General features: G+C 36.8%; 1 long non-coding RNA gene and 1 other non-coding gene across 2 annotated transcripts in view; one reads left to right on the top strand and one right to left on the bottom strand.

Annotated features, from left to right (window-relative positions):
• The window catches only part of LOC105746157 (uncharacterized), a 55,158-nt gene extending 36,860 nt beyond the window's left edge, over positions 1-18,298 (bottom strand). The window contains exon 1 of the long non-coding RNA XR_011646330.1: positions 18,069-18,298. This is a non-coding gene — a long non-coding RNA (uncharacterized lncRNA). The remainder of the gene's footprint in view (positions 1-18,068) is intronic.
• LOC111764219 (U6 spliceosomal RNA) lies at positions 13,442-13,548 on the top strand. The gene has a single exon (XR_002796886.1). It is a non-coding gene; the product is annotated as a U6 spliceosomal RNA (small nuclear RNA).
• Positions 18,299-19,276: the final 978 nt, after the last annotated feature.

The following is a 19,276-nucleotide window of genomic DNA, read 5'->3' as shown; positions in this document are numbered from 1 at the left end:
GTAGTTGTAGGAGCGAAAAGCAGCAGAAAATCTTTCAAATAAACTATAGAAATTTCCTTAGGGTTCAGCAGCCTTAAGGGAAGTACTCCAGTTCATACACATTCAAGCAAAACAGAAAGCAATCATGTTAGAACTGAAAATCTCTCCCAAATGAATCCTTCTCCAGAGGTGACCAAAGTTATATATATACATAACTTCCAGAATTGATTCCATATTCAGACCCAAACACACACAGACACATGGACAAACATGAGCATATTCTCATAATATATGGTCCTGCTACTTGTCTTTTTCACTTGAACACATTACCTCAACATCATTCCATGACAATAATTAAGATCTATCTTATTCTTTTAATGGTTTTATTATTTAACCATTCCTTCAAGATGAATACTTTGATTCATTTTAGCTTTTCAGTATTACAAATGTATCTTTAGTGAACTTGGCCCGTATCTTCCTACTTTAAGCCAGTATATTTGTAGGCTAGTTCCCTGCATGGAGATATACTTGCCCACTTACGGAGATGCTTCTATCGTGTTAGGATTTAAATTGTGATGATTATTGTTCAATCTAGGTAAAAAAACCAGCACAATACAAAAAGTGAATCCCAATGTAAACTATGGATTTTGGTTAATATAATTATTTAAAAATTGTTTTATCAGTTATAACAAATATACTATACAATTGCAAAGGGTTAATAATAGGGAAAACTGTGGAGAGGGTATAAGGGAACTCTGTATCTTCTGCATGATTTTTTCTGTAAACTTAAAACTTCTCTAATAATTTTTAAAAATGTGTAATAATTTATATTCCCAATAGTGTATATGAGAGTTAACATCTCCTCATACTCTCAATAAATCAACATTTTCCTGTTTTGAAATCCAATAAATTAAATGTGGTATAACACTTTTGGTTGCTTTGCACTTGCATTTCTTTTATTATTAATAACTAAGTTTTACCTTCTACCTTCTAGCTATTTCACTCACATTCTCCCATTTTTAGTATTGTGGTTCTAAAGTAAAAGCATTTCTGAGCAAGCTGATGTGGCCAGCAGATAAATGGAGAGAACAGACAAATGAAGAGAAACTGAGATGAGGAGGCAGGGAGAGGAGAGAAAGTCTCACCTTTAGCCTTTCAGTTCCTTGCTTTACTGTATCTCCTACTTTGGTTTCTAATCAAATTACCTAGGTGTAATTTATTAGTTTGTGTGAGTGGGTGTCTGTGACCAGGTCAGACTGGGTGATTAGTTAGAGGTGAATTCTGAAAGGGAGGAGGGGTCCTGAATGACTCTGAGATCCCTCACATGGCTGCCTGGAAGAGGGTGGAGTGGTTCCATAGGTGCAGACTTCAGGTCCTGCAGAGTTGGTGGGAAGAGATGAGTTCAATTCTGAATACGTTAAGTTTAAAGTACCTGTGAGAAGCCCCATTGTATATGTCTGGAAAGCTGTAAGATGTTACTAGAATTGGTGATTTGGAAGTACTCACTGTACATGTATATGGGAATAATTATACTTAGGGCAGGGGTTCTTAAACTTTTTTGTTCCATGGACCCCTTTGCCAGTCAGATGAAAACCAAGGACCCACACTATACTGTGTATTATTTAATAAATCTATCACACCCCCACAAGAATATGCTTTTTTAAAAAACTTTAAATTCAAGCTCATGGACCCCTTGGTAAGAATCCCTGACTTAGTGAGAATGTATTTTTTTTTAAAAAGGTGGAAAAAAAGAACAAAACATTATTAAGGTGGAAGATGAGCTAGCTAAACATACTAACATACTATATATAAATTGGAAAACAAAGACAAAAAGGTGATTTGGATGTCAGTTAAAAATGAATTTGAGACAGCAGATTACAGGTTAACAGGAGCCAGGGTGTGGGAGTGGGGAGGAAGGAGTTATTGCTTATTTTTTATTTGTTTGTTTGTTTGAGGTGATGATAAAGTTGTGGTAATGGATACTGCTCACAGTAGCATAATATTGTGAATGTAATTTACACTATTGAATTGTACATTTGGAAGTGGTTAAAATGGAAATGTTTGAGTTCTATATGTTAGTACATAGGAAGTTAAAATTAAAAAAAGAATTTCAGAAAGAAGAGCATGGGCCATAGCGTCACTGTCACAGGACGATTAGAACAAGATTCAAAAACTAGTCCATTTAGTGATTAGGAAGTCACTCAACAGCTGCTCATCCAACACCATTATCAGTAAAATTGTATGAGAACAATGTCAGTGCTCAGTAGAGTGGTAGGGAAAGTAAACATAGTGAAATACAGATCTGTATGTCAGGGGAGAATAATAAAAATAATTGGTAGTCATATTTACTTAAAACAAACTAGCTCTAAACAATTTACATTTGCTCTTGTATTAATCTTCATAACTCTGAGATAGAGAGGATCATCACCCTTAGACCAAACTCGGAGTTAGAATCATGTGTTATTATTTTAAAAAGGCAGAGGAAGGACTTCAGGAAAATGTAATTCCTGGAAACTGGAGGCAGAGATGATCTTCAGGGTTACCTGGACCTTGACTGTGCCTTCTCCTGTCAGGCAAAATAGTCTCTCTAACTCTGAGTTTTGAATGAAAACCAGAAAGTGTCTTGTGGTCAAAATTATTTCTTCCTGGGGCTTGAAGTTTTCACATAGTCCTTTACTGAAAAGCGATATAAGCCCAATGTAGAAGCAGCTTGTAATACAGCAAATAAAGACTCTGTCAAGTGTTGACAAGAGTCCATAGTGAATAGACAGCATCACCTGCATCCAGGGCCTCTCCTATTATGGAATCTCAACCACAGGAAAGGACAGAGATAGGCTACATTAGATTGTTCTTTTGGTGGCCACTTCATTCTTGAGAAGTTTCTGTATTCTTGGCTACATTGGGTTCATATTCTAATCCTACTGTATATATGTGTTTGTACGTGTGTTCCTTCTCTTAAGGCTCAGTCACTGAAATGCTGGCAGTGCTTACTATTACATTTTCACTCTACAACTGATGCCTCTGAGGTCAGAAGAGGTTACATAATGTGTACAAAGTTAAACAGTAAATTCCAAAACCATACTCCAGATCAGAGAAGGTTGGGTAGCTCAACTTCTGGCAATGCATAAAAATGAGGCTGAGAACATGATCTAGCATGTCTATTTGAGGCTTAAGTGAGTTTTATAAAAATCCTACCCAGTGTGGATACTGAAACTCATGGAATGGGAAAAAAATAATAAGAAAGGAAGAAGGAAGCAACATGAAAGAGTTTTGCAATTTCATTATAAAAATTAGTATCTGAGAAAATTCGGAAATCACAAAAACAATAAAAAGGAGATGATGGCTGCAGAATGACTGAATACCTGAAAGTAACTTGTTTCTCTCCCTGTTGCTAGAATACAAAGGAAAGAGTTATATGTAAATCAGAAGATAATGAGATGGAACGCTCTCTTGGGGCCAAATTCCAGTTCTTGTGGTTGAATATATCCTGTTGAAGCAATGAAGTATGAAAACCAGCTTCAACCAGTTGGCTGGACCTGCGCAAAAGCCCTTTGCTATCCTCACTTCAACTTGCTTAATTAGCATAGTAAAACTCCCACCCTGGGGTGGAGTTATCTGCCCCTTTTTTGGTCAGGCAATGTATGTGTTAGCATGATTTCCTGAACATACTAATCATACAATATAATCATATATTGATTATATTGAACACATATAGCTACTCATACATATAACTAGCTATGTGTGTTCATGTTTATATGCATAAAAGCTAATGCATAATCAAAGCAAATACTAAGTAGTAACTTAGGTATTTAAGCAAGAGTGAAACCACAGCACAGGGAGTCAGGTCTGAGTCGCTGTAGACATAATAAATGTAAGTTCTGCCTAGCTCTCATGTTAAAAGTTTTTTCTCTGGTTATTCCCAAAGGCCCAGTTTTGGGGCTTAACAGAGAGACAAACCACCCATTAGACACTTGTACAAAAACAACAATATGAACATTTCATTTTGTGCATTTTAAGAAGTGTGTGTGTGCACGCGCGCGTGCATTACTAGGTAATATGTAATTATATCCTGCATTTGGCACTTAATATAATAAAAAATTTCTCATTTACAAAATACCAAACCCTCTATAAACATTTTAATAGCTGCTTAATTATATTAGAGGCATTTCGTTATTTATTTAACCAGCCCAATCTTTTAGGCATATAATTGTTTCTAATATTATGTTGTTGTAGAAGTTGAGAGAGGTTCAATTATTTGTGTATAGAAAGGCCAGGACTCAGGAATGATTTTGAGAAGGAAAAATGATTTATTGACGGCGGGCCGGACTCGGGAGCTTTCTGTTTCAAACCCGAGCCCTGAACAAGAATTTTGAGTTCCTTTTATACAGAGAGGAAGGGTTAAATTGTTCTTTGTTTCAGTGCTCAATAGGCTTGAATTAGCATATATCGTCCACATCCTAGGTAAGCTTTTAGCGTGGACCTTATACATTCTAGATAAGCTTTTAGCACATTTGGTTTGCATTTTCCCTGAATATTTAAAGTTTATAGAGTTTGCATTGCTAAACTGTTTCCTGGGACTGGAGTCGTTGCCATGGTCACCAAGGGCAGGATTGCTTCCCATACCCACAAGTCACAGACAGCTTAGGTTATCTACAAAGAGATAAAGAGCTTCCCACCCACAGCCCACATTAATGTGATTATAAACAATGCTGGCATTAATATATCCTTATACTGAATTACCTGTATATTTTGGATTATTTTCTATGATACATTATTAAGAGAGGATGACCTGAAAAATAACACTTTTTATTACTCCAAATTAATATTCCTACCAGAACTATATAAAAATTCTCACCTCAAAGTGTCACTATAACTGATAACTATTTCTCTTAAAAATAATTTTGGACATCAAGTCTTTAAATGCAATCACAAAGGAAATCATTGCAGGGCAGGGAATCTGAATTTCCCATATAACTCTGCCCAAAGAGAAAGAGAATTCTGATTCACTTTTACTTTACACCAATTCTATTTTTTCCTTTTACCTCTCTTTCTAGCTTAAGTACAAAAGAAGGAACCAATGCAGAATAATAGAAAAGATGTCCTTTCAAAAGATATTCACAGACCTGCTGTAACTACATGACTCTTTTCTGAGAGGGGCTCATACCAGCCAGTCATGTTAAACAACTGAAGAGCTTGATATCATCAATATCATGTTCAGTTAACTGAATTACTTACTCTTTCCATGAGACTCCAGTGCCACCGGGATTGCCAGGATTGGAAAACATGACCTGGGATATTGAGTAAATTCCAGAATGTTTTCTATCTCAAAATACAGGGGAATGGACAAGATGACAGAAACTTTATTAAATTTATCTTGGTTTTTCACAGCACAGGCTTCCACTATAGGGATAATGTCCCAAGCAGAGAAATTCCTAATAATCCTCCATCATTCTGAAAAATTGTTATTTACTTTTCTTTCTTTTTAGGTACCAGAACTTGGGATTGAATCCAGGACCTCATATGTTGGAAGCCAGCACTCAACCACTGATCCACATCAGCTCCCCTGAGTTGTTTTTGTTTGTTTGCTTGTTGTTTGTTTTTGTTTGTAGGAGGCACTGGACACCAAACCTGGGACCTCCCATGTGGAAAGCAGGCACTCAACCACTTTAGCCACATTTGCTCAAGACACTCTGATAACTTTTAAAACTATATGTAATCTGAGCTTAATATTATAATGTATCTCATATTCCATTTTCAACATAGAAAACATACTGCAAGTTAGAGCTAACAAAGAAAAATATCAATCTAAACTACTTTATAGATAAAAGCAACAAAAATAAAAATACCCCACCAAAACGAAAACAAACCAGTCAATAAATACATTCTGCAAAGCCTATTAATCCTCCAACTTATAATATTAATAAATGACCTGCTAGAGGAAAACAATTCTATCATAGCAATTTGATGAATAAAACTTGATATTCAGTGGAGCATTCTGAATAAATTTACCTTTTTAGAATCTCAGTTTGGAGTAGAATCTGAGGAATTAAAAGTATGACCTTAAGAACTTGATAAATAGAGAAATTTCTTTCCCTTTTCCTTCCTTTCCTTGACTTCAATGGCAAAAAATCTTTGGAAACCATTTATCTCATAAGGGATTGATCTCCGTGTTATAGAAAAAGATCACACAACTTACTGACAAAATGACAAGGAACCTAATTCAAAAATGGGAAAAAGAAGTGAATAGACATTTTTCCAAAGTAGAAATACAAATGGCAAAAAGATACATGAAAAGATGTTCAACATCACTAGCTATTAGGGAAATGCAAATCAAAACTACAAGGAGATTATCATCTCACATCTTATAAAATGGCCACTAATGAAAAAAACCCAGAAAACTACAAATGCTGAAGAGAATGTGGAGAAACAGTGTAAGAAGTGAAGATTAGTTTAGTTTTCACATAAAGGAAGAAAATATTGATTAATGTAACCTGGCAGCCTACTGCCTCAGTCTCCCACTCCCGGGTTAAACAGCAATAAAAGAAACCAGCTTAAGCCAGTCCTTGGCTTAAGTAAAAAAGATGCCCAAGAAAGAGCTAAGTCAATACCAATTCAGCACTAAATTCCATTCCTTATTTGGCAAAGGGGAGCAGGTGAAAATGAAAATGGTTGGAACGTGATGGGGGAAGCGGTGAATCACAAACTTCTGCGCGGGAAAGTGAGATCGTCTCAGATATGCTGTAACTTCTGAAGTATCCAATCTATGGAGAAACAGAGGAAGGGCTTGCGTGCTAGCCTTAGGGGTATAAATTGTGTCATTTTTCTTTGTTTGGCGCGCCAGCCATGTTTTCTGGTTGTGCGCCCCCTCTTGCAAGATTGAGAATAAATTATTTTCTTCTCCACAATCGGGTAAGCCTTATTTTCTTCCAGATTTCTTTCTAACAACAGAAACACTCCTCCACTGTTGGTGGGAGTGTAAAATGATGCAGCCTCCGTGACAGTCAGTTTGGTGGCTCCTCAGGAAACTAAATATAGAAATGCCATGTGATCCTGTAAGTCCACTACTGGAAACATATTCAGAAGAACTGAAAGCAAGGATGCAAACATATATTTGCATACCAATGTTCATAGTGGCACTATTCACAATTGCTAAAAGATGGAAACAACCTAAGTGCCTATCAACCAATGAATGGGTAAACAAAATATGGTATATACAGATGATGGATAACTATTCAGCTGCAAGAAGAAATGAACTTAGGATGCATCTGACATGAATGAACCTTGAAATATTATGTTAAGTGAAATAAGCCAGACACAAAAGGATGATTATTGTATGGTCTCACTGTAGATTTATGGATTTGGATTATGAAATGTAAATTGGTGGTAGATGGAATGTGGGATAAGAAGGGGGATACTATGGTGGATGTAGAATGTTTAATAAGGTCAAATGTAAACATGTGGTAATAGTTGGACTTGATGGTAACACATTATAATGAATGTAACAAACACTTTATTTATGGATATGATCATGGCTGAAGCAAGTTGTCTAGAGAGATTAATTTCAGTTGGAGGGCAGCTGAGGATAATATAGGGAATGTATAACAATGATTTTTGCAGTAGATGAGGATTGTGGTTAATAATACAGGAATGTTCTTCTACTACAAGGTTTTAAGAATGTGGTGACACATGGGAAAAATAAAAATAAAGTAATTTACAGACTATAGTTAACTACAAATGATAATTTTTTTTGTAGCAAAATTGGTTCTATATTAATGTTAAAGGTGAAAAAGAATATGGGGTTTGGTTTTGTGAGATATGAATATAATTAAGCATTTTTAAAAAAAGAACTTGATAGAGAAATTTCTTTTTCCCTCCTTTCCTCAACTTCATTTTTATTATGCAATATATAAACAGAAAATAGATACAATGTAAAGGTATTATTAAACCCTTGTGTGAAACCTGACCAGATAAACAGAGCACTACAACTCCCCAGAAGTTACCTACAGTCTCTCCTACTGACCAAAAATTCCTCTTTCCCACTAGTGTTTACCAATATCCATGTCACTATTTTCATCCCTTTACTGCTTCTCTTTATACTTTTATTACATATATTCACATGCCTAAAGTAGAGTCTAATTCTGCCTGCATAATTTGAGCAACATAGTATGTATTCTGTTGAATCTCACTACTTTCACTCCATATGATGTATATAAGATTCATGTTCAGTGTTGTAAGTTATTCCATTGATTAATAAAGCAGTTGTTTGTTCCCTCTATTGTCTGTGGGCATTTGGGCTGTTTCCATTTTTGGCAACTACAAATAACCTGCTGTGAACATTCTTGTATCTATATCCTGGTTACCATCAGTATGTACTTATGCACAGTATAAAGCAGGAGTGGAACTGTTGTATCAGAGGTAAATATATCTTCAGCTTAGACATTGTCATTTAACCCCCCCCCCCGCCCCAATTTAAACCAATATCACAATATCTGATAATTCCTATTTCTTCACACCCTTGCTGACTACTTAATGTTATTGACTTTTTAATTTCAGTTTTTCTGGTGGGTATGTGGCAATGAATGTGGTGTTAATTCACTTTTTCTTCTCTACAATTCTACTCCACTTTGAGATATGTGTGTGGCAGGGGTGGGAGGGGTGATTATTTCTATATCATCCTACTCAAAAAAGTTTGTGGGGAACAAGCATAATTTATTTTACTTGGTATTTGTTTTAGTTTCCTTGGATGCTGAAAGCAGATATCATGAAATGGGTTGGCTTACCTATGGGAATTTATTAGCTTACAGTTTTGAGGCTGAGAAAAATGTCCAAATCTAGACATCAACAAGGCAATGTTTTCTTCCCAAAGACTGCCTGCTGGCGATCCTTGATTCTGCTGCCCCATGGCAAGGCGCATGGAGGCATCTGCAGGTCTCTCCCTTCTCTCCTGCATTTTGTTGCTTTCAGCTTCTTGCTTCTGTGGCTTTCTCTCTGACTGAATTTCATTCTTTTAAAATGACTCTAGTTAGAGGATTAAGACCCATTCAGATTGAGGTGGATAATACCTTAACTAAAGTAGCCTCATCCAAAGGTCCTCTTACAATAGGTTTACACCTGCAGGATGGATTAGCTGTAAGACATGATTTTCTGGGATATATACCCACACAGTATTTGAAGCACACAGACCAGTGGTATAGCCATGACACAGCCACTTCTCAAAGACTCCAAAATCTAACTCTTTTTAAGTTACCTTCCAAATATCCTCTTTCTTTCAAATGATGAACTTCAACTACTCTTGAGAAAGCACAAAAATCTCAGTATAACTAATCATGGGCGCTTTCAAATTGTTTGTTGGCTTCACCCAGACCTTCCATTTGAAACCACAAAGAGAATTTAGATTTTGTTCCCTTCTTTCTGCATAGTCTAACCAAAATGTCATGGATACCTCTTGGACTATTGCTAAATGCAGAAGTTACTTGAATAATGGACAGAGCTGGAGGGATACCTCCTTGATGATTTATTACTGCCTTATCATTTCATACATGGAATTGATCAGATTGGGTTAACCTATTTTAAAAAGTATAAAGAAAATATAGAGGATACCTCACCTAAAGAGAATAAAGCTATAAAAAATAATCAAATAAGACGGAGTGCTAAAATACATCTGGAGATTCAGAAAATGAACTGAGTTGAGAAAAAAAATGAGTGATCAATATTTTCATAGGTTTCTCATTATGGCAAGTATGATAAAGTCCTAGAAGGCACGTAATTGTTACTCTGATGTGTTTGTTGATAACTTGTATTTCTAGTTTTGTAAATGGTGAATTTATAGTTATTATTACTTTCCTTCTTGGGTATTGATCATTATCTTGAGTGACAAAAACACTGAATCAAGATTATCTGCTTGTTGGTTCCATATGTCAAAAATAATTCTATTAAATTTTTGTCCTTTAATTTTATTTTGTTGATTGCCATTCGGATGATATCTATGTTAACAGATAATTATCAAGTCAAATTTCAATATTTCTTTAGCATTTCTCTTTGGTTTTTCTTAGAAAATCTGTCCCTAAGTAAATATTACAAAAACATATATAAGGTTTTCTCTACATTATTTTTACCTTTAATTATTTGGTATATTTTGAACATATCTTAATGCAAAGAATAAGTAAATAAATTCATTCTTACACTCTCAATGTAACAAATATAATTTCCCTGTCCCAGTGATCTTTTTAAGATTTATTTTATTTTTCTTCCCTTCCCCCTTCTCCCTATCCCCCACTGTCTGCTCTCTTGGGTCCATTTGCTGTGTGTTCTTCTGTGTCTGCTTGCATTCTCAGTGGCATCAGGAATCTGATTCTCTTTTTCTTGCATCATCTTGCTGTGTCAGCTCTCCATGTGGGCAGTGTCAGTCTTTGGCGGGCTGTACTTTTTTTGCATGGGGCTGCTCTCCTTGAGGGGCACACTCCCTGTGCATGGGCCTCCCCTATATGGGGGACACCCCTGCATGGCATTGCACTCCTTGCATGCAGCAGCACTGTGCATGGGCCAATTCACCATATGGACCAGGAGGCCCTGGGTTCAAACACTGGACCTCCTATATGGTAGGCAGATGCTCTATCAGTTAAGCCACATCCACTTCCCATGTCCCAGTGACATTACAAATTCCTTTCCCATATATTAACACACAGCTGGAGAGAGATTAGGGGACACAAGAAGACCAGACTCCCACTCTGGGAAGATGATACACAATCATGTGAGTGTTTGCTCTTGGGACCACCACTGACACTACAGTGTAGCTCTGCACACACAGTCTGAGCCTTCCGGCAGCCGTGAGTTCCAGATTCTCCTTCTCAGCCTTTCTTGGTCCACTGGCTTCCACTGGACTGCAAGGGCACATGCAGATACCCTTCTCTCACTAATCTTTACATTTTTTCATAATAAAGAGTTAGGGAAAATTTTCAAGTGGATATTCTTTTGTTATTTTCTATTCAATTTTGAATTCTGAACAAATAATGTGATTGCTGGTTATTTTTTAAATTTTCACACTTTCTAAGTCTATAAATCTAAAATCATTCCAGGATTAAGTTTTTCATTCACTTTAAGAGTTCTTTATAAAGATCCTTTCATGATTTTTACATTCTATCAGATTTTATTCTAAACGAATTAATTAAACTTCAGAGGGATAAGTTACATCAAGCTTTTCTAAGTTTATTATACCCATAAGATGACTCTTTACCTCATAAAAATTCACTAATAGTAACACAAATAATATTAAAATAGTAGCTAATTTCATTGAACATAGACTAGGCACCAAATAATTTCCAGCTTTTCTACATGTAGTAACTCATTTAATACCAGTATAATGTAGACAACATTATCACCATTTACAAATCATTCTCTGAAGGTATAAATATCTTTCCCAATGTCATATAGGATGTAAGGAGTAGAATAGCAATCATGATGGTTTAGATATATATCATAACTGAAGATTCTCCCACATCTGTTCATTTAACAGGGGTTTTCTGTTATGAAATTTTTTCAAGTTTAACAGTAAGAGACTGGTGCTGGAAGGATTTCATACATTAAACAAAACAAGAGTTCTGAATTTTCTTCTACTTCAATATTCTGATGATTCATAAACAGAGAAACATTCTTTTATGTTATATAAAATACATTCTAAATTTTCTAAATCTGAACATGGGGGTCATAACTAAAAAACTTTAAACATTATTTACATTCTGAGGGGTCACATTAGTATAAATTATGTGATGGCTTATGGCAACTGAACCATATCTAAACACTTTCCCACATTCTTTTCATTCAAATTGTTTCTCAATGATATAACCACTGATTTACTATACATTGTAAACTACATATATATGCTTTCCCAGTCCTTACATACACAAGGTCTCTCTCCAGTATGGATTCTCTGATGCACTTTAAAGATTGAACTAAGCCTAAAGGAATTCCTGCATTTGTTACATTTAAAGGGTTTCACACCACTATGAATATTCTGATAGTGTAAGTTGTCCATACACACTAATGGCCTTCCCATATTCCTTACATTCATAGGGTTTCTCACCAGTATGAAATCTATGATGTATAGTAAGTTGGTGGCTACTACTAAAAGCCTTCCCACACTCTTTACATTCATGGGGTTTCTCACCAGTATGAATTCTTGGCATATTTTAAGTCTTCCAACTTCACTAAAGGCATTCCCACATTCATAACATACATAAGATTTCTCACCAATATGAATTCTTCCATGTTGAGCATGATTTGAGGCAAGACTAAAGGCCTTCCCACAATCTTCACATTCATAGGGTTTCTCACCAGTATGAATTCTCTGATGTACTCTATGGTCTGTAAGATGACTAAAGGCTTTTCCGCATTCCCTACATTTGTAGGGTTTCTAACCAGTATGAATTCTCTGATGCACTGTAAGGTCCGTATGATGACAAAATCCTTCCCACATTCCTGGCAGTCATAACATTTCTCTCTATTATGAATTCTCTTATGTAGAGTAAAAGATGAATGTTTTCTATAAATGTACATTTTTCCATAGCTGATTATTTCATGCCCTGACTCCAAATCTAAAAGAAATAAAAAAAACATTTTTGTTTTCCTGGGTCAGAAAAAAATAAATGTTCTACAGTAGAAATAGGAGAAAATTGAAAATGTCACACATTAGAAAAAGATAAATGGTTTGGAGAGCTCTAAAAAACACAGTTATAGAGTCAAAAATGTGAAAGGAGAGTTCAGAAAATGAGAACTTATGGGTTGGTATGCTGGTAAACATTTAATGAACATCTCTACAAATATAGACTAAGTCCTAATTTATAGTAAATAAATTCCCACCATGGGCAACTGAAGCTACCAACATGATGCAACTAAACCCAGAATTAGGCAAAAGTGTGCAAAATTGGCTCTAGTAAGTGGGTATCAGCCAGTTCTACTAAATCTGAATTTATATAAGAAATTCAGGTTGGAAATTAGGACAGGTTGACTTTGTGAAAACTGGATGTAGATCACAATATTTGTGGAGCTAGAACTAGGTCCTGGTATGTCCATTTTTATCATCTCTATACATTCATATAGTTTAAGAATCCCTATTTAAACATTTTTAGAGTAAAGTTGAAAAGTGTTTACCATGGATAAAAAGATCCTTGTTTAAATAAAAAGCCTTGTATCAACTTACAGATACCTTTGCTTCTCATCTACTTACCAACTCCACCTCTGGGATATGCTTTTCTTTTCTTAGTGTTGTCTGCTGGCCTTTTTCTTTTTATCTACCAGGAATCCTGTGGCCTGGGATCTTCACAAGTCTAAATATTTTGCTTCCTATAGATTAACTGATACTTCCTCAGAAAGGTTATACTTGTAAATCCTATCATGTGCTTTATTCTATATTCTGGCTATACATTTCTTGCATTCAAACTCTGTTTTCAATAATATAGTCATTATGGTGCTCGCTTCGGCAGCACATATACTAAAATTGGAACGATACAGAGAAGATTAGCATGGCCCCTGCGCAAGGATGACACGCAAATTCGTGAAGCGTTCCATATTTTTAAATTCAATAAAAAATAAAAAAATTAAAAAAAAAAAATATATATATATAGTCATTATGCATTTGTAATCTCTTAATTTTCTTTCCCAGATATCACCACAGATAGGTGAAGTTCCTCTTTCATTTAATGTTATATAATAACCTTGTAACATATAGTAGAGAATAAATCATTAGATTAAAAAGAAGAAATTAGAATAGGAAAATAACTACAAATATTAGGCACTGGGGAAAGAAATTGAATATAATATTTAATACCATCATTATGTAACTGTTACTGACAGTATCTTCCACTAATATTTCACATTTTGTTATTAAAGTGATTAAAAAGTGATTGTTAGTATAGTGATTAAAGATACTCTTTCCTATGTTTTCATATAAAATATAAATATATATAAATATTAAATGAAAAAGGCAACTATCTATACCTGATCATTACCCAATTATAATTTCTATTAAAAAAATAGACATTTCCACTACTGTGGTTCACTCCCTACTATGTACATCCATGTTTCCTTTTCTTTGTCCTCCATATCAAAGAAGATACTGGGAGATTTTATTTACTTATTGTCTCATGAACTTTTAAAAATAAGTTAATTGTGCCACAAATGTTCAATCTCTTTTTTTTTCCTTTCTATCTTTTCTCAGTCCCTTTCTTACTTTTCCTTTTAACCAAGGTCAACCATTCTGGCAACTGCCAGAAGCCTATGCCAATGAGTGCTTATGAAAGTTGGATCATTTGGGGACCCTGGGGAAAATAAAGTAACTGTATGATATGAAGAAGTTTAGAGGAAGACTGTCAAGAACTATCTAAAAAAGAGTTACCAGGTATGGGCTAAAGGATAATCTATGAAAGAATAGCATAAGCAAATTTAAAAGTGCTGAATGAGTGGGACATGACTTGGGGGCAAGAAATATCTTCTTTTGACTAGAGTATGGTATGTGTTAAAAAACTGAAATAATACAAACAACACTTTCTCTCCAAAATACACCAACAATAGAAATTAAAACAATATTAGAAAACCAAAAACCTTCCATCTGGAGATGGAAATACCCACTCCATAATAAAAGATGGGTCAAAAAGAAAATAAAAATTCTAAATGAATTCTAAATCACAATACAAAAAATAAGTACATATCAGAATCTAAATCACATGAATTCTAAATCACAATACAAAAAATAAGTACATATCAGAATCATGGGCATTCAAAAATCAACACTCAAAGAACTCAAAAACTTAAATAAAAATGAAAGAAAATGAGTTAAAACTCAACCTCCAAATCACAGAAAATATACAACAAAGTATAGGAAATCAGAAAAATAATGTTGAAAGTAGAATGTACTGAATTAGAAAGAGAGCAGTATTATCAAATAAATGAAGGAGTGGTGCTTTTAAAAATATCAATAGGCTTCCAGGAAGATAGTATCAGAGTAGGTAGGCAGGGCTTGACTCTCTCACAAAAACAAGAGATGAAGGGCAAAAAGCTGCCTGAGGGAGCTGCTTTGGGGATCTGCACAATGTAAGAGTGCTGTGCATTCTTCAGGAGGGCAACATTCAGAGAGACAAAGAAGCCAAAATGAAAACCATGAGTTCCTAACCCCTGCAACCAAGAAGGGCGCCCATCCCACACCCTCAAAGTAAAGAGCCTAGATAAAACCTGTGGCTCACTGCAGCCAACTGAGAGAGAACAGATGTCTTCTTCCCTGGGAAGAGGTAGGGTGCAGCAGAGAGCAGAGAGTGGTTTTTCTTCAGCAGAGCTTGCTTTGAATCTCAGCTCTGGCCAGATCAGATTCACTGGCAAATGGAAGTTGAAGGAGACACCCCTGTGGAAAGATTCACCAAACAGCGCCATGCTGGCGGTGAAACTGCAAAGAGAAAAACTGCTTTTAGGAGTCTCTCATCCCAGTCCACTTGGAGCAAATCTGTGCCCTATTAGTGAATACCTCATCCTATTTTGATAATTTAAGCTGTACAATTTTAAAGTCAGAATAAGTTGAACCAAAAATCAAAGACCTATGAAACAAAACCACTGGGTAAGAGAGAAAAATTGCCCATCAGAGTAAATTCACCAACATACTTAGATGCCTAGACAACAGCAAAAATCACAGGCCATAATATGAAACAGGAAGAGAGGGCCAAACCAAAGGAATAAACCAAAAATCCTGATGAGAACGAAGATTTAAGACAACTAATCAATGATAATCACACAAATCTCATAAATTAATTCAAGGAGTTGAAGGAAGAAGAGTATAGAAATGAAGATTAGGGAAGCAGACTTGGCCCACTGGTTAGGGCGTCCGTCTACCACATGGGAGGTCCGCAGTTCAAACCCCGGGCCTCCTTGATCCGTGTGGAGCTGGCCCACGCGCAGTGCTGATGCACGCAAGGAGTGCCCTGCCATGCAGGGTGTCCCTGCGCAGGGAGCCCCATGCGCAAGGAGTGCGCCCCGTAAGGAGAGCCGCTCGGCACAAAAGAAAGTGCAGCCTGCCCAAGAATGGTGCAGCACACACGGAGAGCTGCCGCCAACAAGATGACGCAACAAAAAGAAACACAGATTCCTGTGCCGGCCTGACAACAACAGAAGCGGACAAAGAATACGCAGCAAACAGACACAGAGAACAGACAACTGGGGTGGGGGGGAGAGGGGACAGAAATAAATAAATAAATCTTTAAAAAAAAAGAAATGAAGATTGTTAGTAAGGGTAACATAAAGGGTAAAAAGACAGACTGCAGTAAGCTATTTTATTTATTTATTTTTAAAGATTTATTTATTTCTCTCCCCTTCCCCACCCCCAGGTGTCTGTTCTCTGTGTCTATTTGCTGCGTCATCTTCTTTGTCCGCTTCTGTTGTTGTCAGCAGCACGGGAATCTGTTTCTTTTTGTTGTGTCATCTTGTTGCATCAGCTCTCCGTGTGTGTGGCACCATTCCTGGGCAGGCTGAACTTTTCTTTCACGCTGGGCGGCTCTCCTTACGGGGCGCACTCCTTGCACGTGGGGCTCCCCTACGCGGGGACACCCCTGCATGGCAGGGCACTCCTTGCGCACATCAGCACTGCACATGGGCCAGCTCCACACAGGTCAGGGAGGCCCCGAGGTTTGAACCGCAGACCTACAATGTGGTAGACGGATACCACTGGGCCAAGTCTGCTTCCCCACAACTCTTCCTTAATTATATCAACATATATACAACATAAAAATATTTAAAAGTATTGAAAATATTTTTAATTTTTGTATGTTTTGTGTTTATATTATTGAAATAATGAAAATGCTCTAATGATTGAAGTGATGAATGCATAACTATGTGATTATGCTAAGTACCAATGATTGCACACTTTGGATGGATTGTATGCTTTACTATTATGTATCAATAAAACTGATTTGATTAAAAAAATTCCAAAACATTATTATGGGGTGAGGGTACATTTTAGTCATTAAAAAAAATATGTAAATACTAGGCTTGGCATGAAAAATCACTGTGATTGAAAAAAAATAATATTTACCTGTCCTTTAGCAGTATGGCATCAATAAAATTAGACACATTTCACTATAAAGAGTCTTCCATTAATGGAAAGGTAGATGGATTTGGCAGATTTTAAGACAATATGTATGCAAAATAGGCTGCATTGTTTTGGGTACACAGAGGATACTTATTATAGCTCTACCCTTTCCATTCTTCTCTAAATAACCAATTTAAATTTTCTCAAATACTACTATCCACAACAATGAATACTGCTTATTCAATCATAGCCATTTTCCCTTTTAATGACTAATCTTTTACAAACATAGTTGTTTTTTTTTATCTGCAGAGCATAATATCTGATCCCACTGCTATGGTGAGATTTTCTTAAATATTTCCATTATCTTGGTCACTAATTTTTGTGCAAGACCATTCCAAAATAAAACAACCTTTGATTCGGATCTTAAACCTTGGTCTAAATGTTTTGATTTATGAATACCCTAGAAAAAATACAAATTCACAAATATACACAGCAATTCTCCATACAATTTCAAGGGGTTTGTGGTCCCATGTAAACCCATAAATACAAAGGACTCTAGTAAGAATTTCTCTTCTGGAAAACAAGCCTTTGGCTCACTTTCTTAATTTGCAGGCACAAATCACTTTTTTTTTTCGTAATGAAAAGCACATTTATTTTACTTTACATACATTATTGCATTCATCACACATCACATTTAATTTCATATTTTTGTAGCCTCTGTTCCATAGAAACCTGAAGGGAAATGATCTAGAACCACCACAATACTGAGTTTCATTCTGTTCCATCTTCCTAGGCTACACCTGCCGTGACTTCGTACACAAAACCTGAATGAAGAAAGGGGAAGGAATCTATATTAATGTTCACAGCAGGTTCTGGGGTCAGAGCACAAGCGGAAGCTGGAATTCTCGAACACGTAACGCGGAGAACCCCTGGGGAGCTCCTCCCACAGAGGAATCCTATTCTTGGAGTCTCTATCCTGTGTTTCTAGTACTGTATCAGATGCAATACTCGATCTAGGCAGACTTACCAAGACTGCAAGCCTCCTCGCGTTGGGCGCCTCCTGCTTCCCCATTCTCACCGCCACTCAGGGTCGAATCTAGCCTGTCTTGGACTGCAGAACTTTTCCCTTAGCTTCCTTCCTCGATTCTCTTCATTTCCGACTCGCCCACGCGCGCAACAAGACACAACGTTAGACCTGACGCGGATCCAAGTTATCTCGATATCCTGTGGAAAACGTAGTCCAGGCCAGAGTACCCCTGACCGCGGTGCCTAGTGGGAAATGTAGTCCAGGCCACATTATCCCTGGCCGCGGTGCCTTGTGGGAAACGTAGTCCAGCACAGGAGAGGTCTTCGTAGGCAGAGACCTGCGACCTTAAGGATGGCAGCCAGGCTTAGCGTCCGAGTCCCGGAGTCTTTTGGGAGTTGCCGCCTGTATTGGGCGTATTCGTATTAGTATATACTATATGCTAGGAGTGCGCTAGTGCAGTGCACCAAAAGGATTGTGGCTTAGACCTGTGATCGAGGTTGATTTCAGGCGTTCTTGGGACCAAGTGGAAGCGAGCCTGATAGAGACGGGTCCACGGAAATCTCAGAAGGGGTCTTCAGAACCCTTGCATTCTGAGCCCCCGGAGCTGTGTGTGGGAGGCCCCTCTATAGAGTCAATCATGTGACCTTGAGGGCATTTGCTAACATGAATTGGTTGACCTTCTGATGGTAGGACTAGTTTTCCCTGATGTAGCACCAGCCTGTTTGAAACTGTGTGGGGAAGACAACTTTAAAATCGCCAGGAAAGGACTGTTTTGTCCAATAAATAATGAGGGGTAGACTAATATTATATAGGGGTGAAGTTACATTTACATAATGCCTCATTTTTTGGACACAGTAAAATGGGCTAAATAATAATATGTGGTAAGATATATATATCTGGAGAAATAGCTTGTGAATGTTCACACCCTCCTACAGAGTTTTCCCACAGGAACCAGGAGCTTCCAGGAATATCTAGGAGAATCCTGAGAATGCTTCCCTCATTGTGATGGCTGAGTCAGGGGAAGAACAGCCACAGCCAAAATTTCCCCAAACCCATCTACCCTATGGAACAAAGGATTTAATCTGCAGGGAGAAGAACAATGAAACTGTAGAGTGAGCGATGTGGTGGAAACACAGCTAAGGGCAGAGAACAGAAAAATAAAAGTCTTCCATTATATCCCAGGGCATTGCCCAAACCATAAAGCCACC

The sequence above is a fragment of the Dasypus novemcinctus genome, chromosome 18 (genome assembly GCF_030445035.2).
Source record: "Dasypus novemcinctus isolate mDasNov1 chromosome 18, mDasNov1.1.hap2, whole genome shotgun sequence".
Classification (NCBI taxonomy): domain Eukaryota; kingdom Metazoa; phylum Chordata; class Mammalia; order Cingulata; family Dasypodidae; genus Dasypus; species Dasypus novemcinctus.
Note: the sequence above shows the minus strand (reverse complement) of the source record. Positions and strands in the feature narration are given on the sequence as shown.